This window comes from Tupaia chinensis, unplaced genomic scaffold, assembly GCF_000334495.1.
Source record: "Tupaia chinensis unplaced genomic scaffold, TupChi_1.0 Scaffold148607_1, whole genome shotgun sequence".
NCBI classification, from domain to species: domain Eukaryota; kingdom Metazoa; phylum Chordata; class Mammalia; order Scandentia; family Tupaiidae; genus Tupaia; species Tupaia belangeri.
Window position 1 is genome coordinate 1693458 of NW_006208456.1, and position 6422 is coordinate 1699879.

The 6422-nt window shown below is 44.6% G+C and overlaps 1 protein-coding gene across 11 annotated transcripts in view; it reads right to left on the reverse strand.

The window, feature by feature from the left end:
* The window catches only part of NUMB (NUMB endocytic adaptor protein), a 163650-nt gene extending 158271 nt beyond the window's left edge, over positions 1-5379 (reverse strand). For 9 of the 11 annotated variants that reach the window (XM_027769114.1, XM_006170520.2, XM_006170522.2 and 6 more), the window contains exon 1: positions 5301-5379. The gene's annotated coding sequence lies outside the window, so the exon portion shown is untranslated. Of the gene's footprint in view, positions 1-5086; positions 5160-5300 lie in introns of those variants that run through there. The other 2 variants (XM_027769112.1, XM_014585020.2) reach the window with 2 other exon arrangements.
* Between the last annotated feature and the right edge of the window lie 1043 nt (positions 5380-6422).

Here is a 6422-nt window from a genome sequence, read left to right on the forward strand (position 1 = left end):
AATGAGAGTGAAAGCGAGAGAAAGAGAAATAGGGAAAGTGAAGCAAGCCCCCAAGTCCAGGATTCAAACATCAGTCAGCCATGTGGGAGTCCAACGCCCTCAACCACCATGCCACCTGCTGGCCCCCAAAATGTAGACTTTTCAAGTGCTCTAGAATACAAAATACTTTTTAAAAAGATGATAAGTTTACTAAGGGAACTTTCCTGATTATGGAATTCTTGAAATAAACTAAAAATCAGATACAGGAGTTTTGTACTTTTACAGAATTAGATTTAGATTTCCATGAATCAACGTATTTATTAAGATTTGGGGAGGGGGGACCAGCAGTTAGCATAATGGCTATGTCACTGGACTCCCACGTAGTCGACCGCAGTTCGAGTCCCGGACCCGGTGGCTTAAACTCACACCAGGCGCGTGTGCGTGCGTGCCCAAGATCCCGAGGGGAGAATGGAAGAGAAGGGATTGCGGTGTGGCGATCCCCCTTGAGGGGTGATTTCTCGCTTTCTGTCTCTCTGTCTCTCTCTGTCTGTCTGGCGAATACACACGCCATATAGCAAAAACCTCTCCCCACCCCACCCCCCAAAAAGATTTTTTTTTGGGGGGGGGGAGCCGGCAGGTGGTGTGGTGGTTAAAGGTGCTGGACTCCCACATGGTTGACCGTGGTTCGAGTCCTGGACCTGGTGGATTGTTTTCTCACTTTCCCTCTCTCTCTCTCTCTCACTCTGTCCCGTTCTGGTCAAATTAAAGTATAATAAATAAAGTTAAATAAAATAATTGTTAAAAAACATTTATTTTAGGGGTAGGTATGTGGGTAGGAAGCAGAAAAAGCAGGTAAGAAACTTATGAAAATCAAGGTTCCCTGAAATAGAAAATAAATTTAACTAACTAGTATTAACTAAACTTACACTTTTTAAATCATTTACCTAACTAAACTTTAATATGTAAAATTGAGTCTCACTAAATAGTATAATTAAGAGCACACTATTTTCTATGGGATTTAAAAACTACCAGTTACTCAACTATACATTAACAAATATCACTGGCAAATGACTTGGGCAATCAAAGCTATTCATAGATAAGTATGATTAAATTATGGGTGAATAATAAGTTAACTGAATAAAGTCCATTTATTAAAAGTAAGTAAGTAATTAAACTACTCAATGTGCACAACGATGAAGAAGGAGCGTCTATATTTTTCCCACACTCAATTAAGATTTTACATTCTTTTATCATTTGGTATAGGAGTGCAGGAATGATCTGTATAAATGTTCAATGACACAGAGAACAACCATTCTTTATGTGATGGTAAGGAACTCAATGCAAAGAATCAAAAGCTTTCATCCTTGAAATTTGTCACAGAAAAAAATTAGTAAATCTGTTTTGTGGAAAAAGTGCTTCTCCTTTTGAACTCAAATATTCAATGATTACATGTTCTGGAGTCTTCCAAACAAAAAATAAGAATTTTAAAGAAATATAAAACTCTCACATAAAACTAGAAATGATTTTCAAAAGGAAAAAAGTAATTCAAAAATCGTGATGGAAAGCTACACCAATAGTTTCTTCATGATTCTATAAAACGTTAATAAAAGGGTTACATAATCCCCTGGATTAAAGATTTTAAAGAGAACTGCAAAGATCTCTTTCAGTTTCCAATACTGTTTCTCTATTCTAACATCCATAAGAACAGATCTACATCAACTCCTATATATAAACCATCTAGCTTCAACAAAAGAAAAATCAAACCAAGAACAGAAAACATTATAGGTATAAGTATCGTACATTGCATTTAGGTTCCTCAAACCAGCTAAATTTACGACATATACCACATCCAGTTCATTCTCCAGGGAGAGAAAATCATCAAAACAAAATCTCCTGCTTAATAAATTACTTTCATTGTAGTTAAGCCTTTATCCCAGGTGCTATTTGCTACTAAGTATTATCATTATATCTCCCCACAAAAATCTAAAAATCATACATCTAATTCCCTTTAAAAAATGTCTTTATATTATGTTTTGTATTAGTACAAAGACAAGAAATGTTTTGGGGGTGGAAGGTGGCATGGTGGTTAAGGGTGCTGGACTCTCACATGGTCCACCACAGCTCAGATCTGGCGGCTTACTTTCTCCCTTTCTCTCTCTGTCCCTTTCGGGTCAAATTAAATAGATAAATAAAGTTAAATAATTCTTAAAAAGAAAAAGAAATGTTTTAAAATAATTTTATACTCTAAAAGAAAATATCTTTTCATTTTTTCTTTTGAAATGTTTATTTGGTTTTTGCTTATTTCCTGTACATGAAATGTTTTCAAACCAATTCATTTTGGCATTAGTTATTTACTGTCAATATGTCCATACACTTAGTTTGGTTTGTTTGTTTGTTTTTGTTTCTTTTTTTTTTTACAAGCAATTCTATACAGAACAGTGGTTAAAGGAAGGGAGGGGGTGGTGTACAAAAAGACACAAGTGAAACAAAAGTGGACCACATCTGAGAAACAACACTCAATTTCTCTGCCTCAAATTCCCTTAAGTTCTCTTGCCAAAGATTCTCAATATCTGAAAATGTTCCACAGAGTCAGAGGCACCACTTAATAGAAAAGACAAACACAGGAGAAACTAAATCAGAAACTAAAGAAATTTAATGGAATGTATTACCACCTGAAAAAGAAAGAACACAAAGAGAAAATAAATAAATAATGAACCCAATGCCAAGATAGTGGTGGGTTACTTTTGCTGCACTGAATGGCTCAAAACAGTTTTTCAAATTTTTTTGACTGTAGGAAATACATTTTTTAAATTGTAGCCTAATACATAACATATATGAAAAAAGTTTCCTAAAACAATACTTTCCCTTACCAAGTACAATGATAAAATCTGTACTCTTCTACTCCATTTTATTTTCACTGCTGCTGGTATTCAAAAAACTGATTTTGTAATTACTAACAAATCATGATTCACAGTTCGAAAAATACAAAATTTAAAAAAGGTATCCTTTATAACAGGATCTTTTTAAGGCTGCTATATGATTATGCTTTTATTAAGGCAAATGGTTTTATTTTTTTTTTTTTTTTTTTTTCTTGGAAAGATTTTCACTGTAGGGCGCGTGCGCTCGCCAGACAGACAGAGAGAGACATAGAGACAGAAAGCGAGAAATCACCCCCCAGGGGGGATGGTCACGCCGCAATCCCTTCTCCTCCATTCTCCTCTCGGGATCTTGGGCACGCACGCACACGCGCCCTGGCGTGAGTTTTAAGCCACCGGGTCCGGGACGTGAACCGCGGTCGACTACGTGGGAGTCCAGCGACAAAGCCATTACGCTAACTGCTGGTTCCTGGCAAATGGTTCTTAAAAGTGTAGTCCCTTGACCAACATATCACTTGAGATAAATACAAATTACTGGGCCTCACCCCAGACTTACTGAATCAGAAACCAGGGATTGGGCCAAGCAAACTCTAGTTTACCAAATCCTCCAGGTGATTCTGATGCAATCTAATTTTATTATAGAACCAATGCATTAAATAACTCAGGTCTTTACCCTCCTAACAATCCAATACAGAGTGTTTAACAAATGCCAGTCGCTATTCTAAAAGCCCTACAAATATTAACTCATTAAAAAAAACAACAACACCTGGGCCAGCAGGTGGTGTAGTGGCTGAAGATCTGGACTCCCACATGGCTGACAAGGGTTCCAGACAGGCCAGACGACCTTAAAAGGATGCCAGGCACGCAGGAAGGGCACAAAATCCCAAGAGAAGGGATTGTGGTGTGGCCATTCCCCCTGAGGGTGATTTCTCACTTTCCCTCTTGTCTCTCTTTCTTTCCAGTTTGCCCTAAGGCAAAAGCACCCAGCTCAAAAAAAAAAAAAAAAAAAAAAAAAAACCTTCTGAATAGGAACTACTAGTATCCCTATTATGCTAATGAGAAAACTGCACAAAAAGTTAAGTTATTCAAGCCAAAGGGTGAAACTAGATTTCAAACTTATTTTCCATTAGCAGGGCATGCCCATCCTCTCTCTGATCAAGTCCCTGATTCTATGACTTTAGTTCGGCTACTCCTCTTTTTCCTCCCAAATTTCCAGTCCTGTCAATGACCTTATTATCTAATATTGTTGCCATCATCCTAAAACAAATTTCTAAAACACTGGAATGCAAGACACTTAACCTTGCTTTTAAGACCTTTTTTGAGTCCTAGACAGCATCTTAGTATTAATTAAGAAGCTGAAGTTTCTTCTACTTCTGAAAATGTTGGAACTTATTAATAGCCCCATTGCTAAGTCCTCGTACCTACTGTCACGGCCAGTTTCCCAAGACCACCACCCTCTGCTCCCTAACTCTTTCCGACCCTTTCTCGCTCTCTAATTCCATCTACACACTCCCTCCCTCCAGGGAAATCATTTCTCCCCTCCCACCTCTGTCCCATTTTGCTAGATGCCTGTCCGGCTAAGAGAACTTCCACTCCCTCGCTGGACCTTACACCCGACCTACTCCTCGAGCACTTCTTTCCTAGTTCCCTGGGGATCCTGCCAATCCAGTCTTGGGTGTTCCATCCCAAACCAGCTGCGGGGGGCAGGGCGCTCCGGTTGCTCCCAAACTGTTCAAGGTCTCTAAGGGTCCGACCCTCCGAAGTCCTGCCACTCCTCATCTCCCCAGGAGCCCTCCCCCCTCCGACAGGCGCCTTGCTCCGGGTGGTCCCCACCTCCCTCGGCACCTTCCCCCAGACGCTCCCACTCGGACCCAGGCCGCTCCCTGTCACCCAGACTGCGGCCGCCCGGTCTTCCCACCTCCCTTCTCTCTCGGACCCCGGCACTCCCAGTTCTCCAGGGCCCTGCGCTCCACCGCTCCGGCCACTCCCGAGCTTCCCGGGCTCTTCTTCGCATTCAAGCTGTCCCGGGTGTTCCCAAGTCACTCTGCCCTCGGACCAAGTCGTTACCGGTCATCCCAGGTCACCCCCACTCCGGGACCCCGGCCGCTCCTGACTCCTCAGGGATCTAGCCTCTCACACGCCAGCCGCGGGTCAGTGCCTCACACCCAGCCGCCGGACTTCCCAAGGAGGGCCCTCCTGGCCTGACCCGCGAGGGTCCGACTCCAGCCTACCTCCCCAGCGTGAACTCCGCCGCCAGGAGCCGGGCCATTCTCCCACCAGCCCAGTCAGCGCGAACTCGCCGCCGCCGCCCCCGCCTCCGCCCCGGCCCCGGCCCGGACCCGCAGCCCAGGCTCCCTTCCTCGGGCCTCTGCTTCGGAAGCGTTGAGCTGGAGTTTCCGCCCGGCAACGGGCCCCAGATCTCAGGCCTGCGTTATCTGCACTCACCTGCCTCTGCCTCCGACCAACTCCAGCGCCAATGCCTCTACCTCGGCGGCCAGTAGCTAGCAAGCGCCACCACCACCCCGGCCCCGGCCCGGACCCGCAGCCCAGGCTCCCTTCCTCGGGCCTCTGCTTCGGAAGCGTTGAGCTGGAGTTTCCGCCCGGCAACGGGCCCCAGATCTCAGGCCTGCGTTATCTGCACTCACCTGCCTCTGCCTCCGACCAACTCCAGCGCCAATGCCTCTACCTCGGCGGCCAGTAGCTAGCAAGCGCCACCACCACCCCCATGACAACAGGCCCACCCCGTTTCATACTTCCGACCCACCCATTGGATAGTGGGGCGGCGGCTCTCTCCTATGATTGGTTTAGTTTTCCTGCCCGTCATCGCGTCTTTACCGCCCCTTTTCCTGGACCCGGTATTCGCCCCCTCCCGGACCTGGAGAGTCCAAGACAAAGATTAGTTGTAATTGGTTGATAGTTGAACAGTTCGAAGATATGATAGGTTGTCTTAAGTGTCTGTTAAGTTAACTGACAAAAGCTGTGACGGCCCGGTTGGTTCAAGCTTGGTTGCGTAGTAGAAAGCGAAGGAGTAGACGCTCACATCCGAGCTTACCGGGGAAGGGTTAACTCTTTGTTGTGGAGTTCACTCTGTAAACTCTTCCGCTTCTCCAGCTCCCTTCCTTCATAAAACAGCTCATCACTACTAGCTTACTCATTCGGGGTAGTACTTGCAAAACGCCACCATCAGAGGTTGCGTCTAAGAAGTGTCTTTAACCCCTTGGGGAAAAGGTACCGTCCATGAAAATTACCCCTGTTTTCGTGAGGTCCCCGTATGCCCAATTTCCTTGAAGTTCTTTCCGGGAATGCTAAAGAGCAAAGCGCAGCCATGACCTGCAGAAATTAGTCCACTTCAGTGCAAATATAAATGTCATCAATAAACTGAAGTGGCATGTTGAGAGTTCTCCAGATTCCGTACCTACTCCTGGCTGACTCCTGCCAAGCAACCAGGCAGCCATCAGCAGGTCTGGAATAAGCTAGCCACATTTTACCCTGTGATGCTCTGGAAATGAGAATTCCACTTCCCCCCACCTCCCCCCCCCCCCCCGGTTTTCAGGTCTAGCCTTCTTT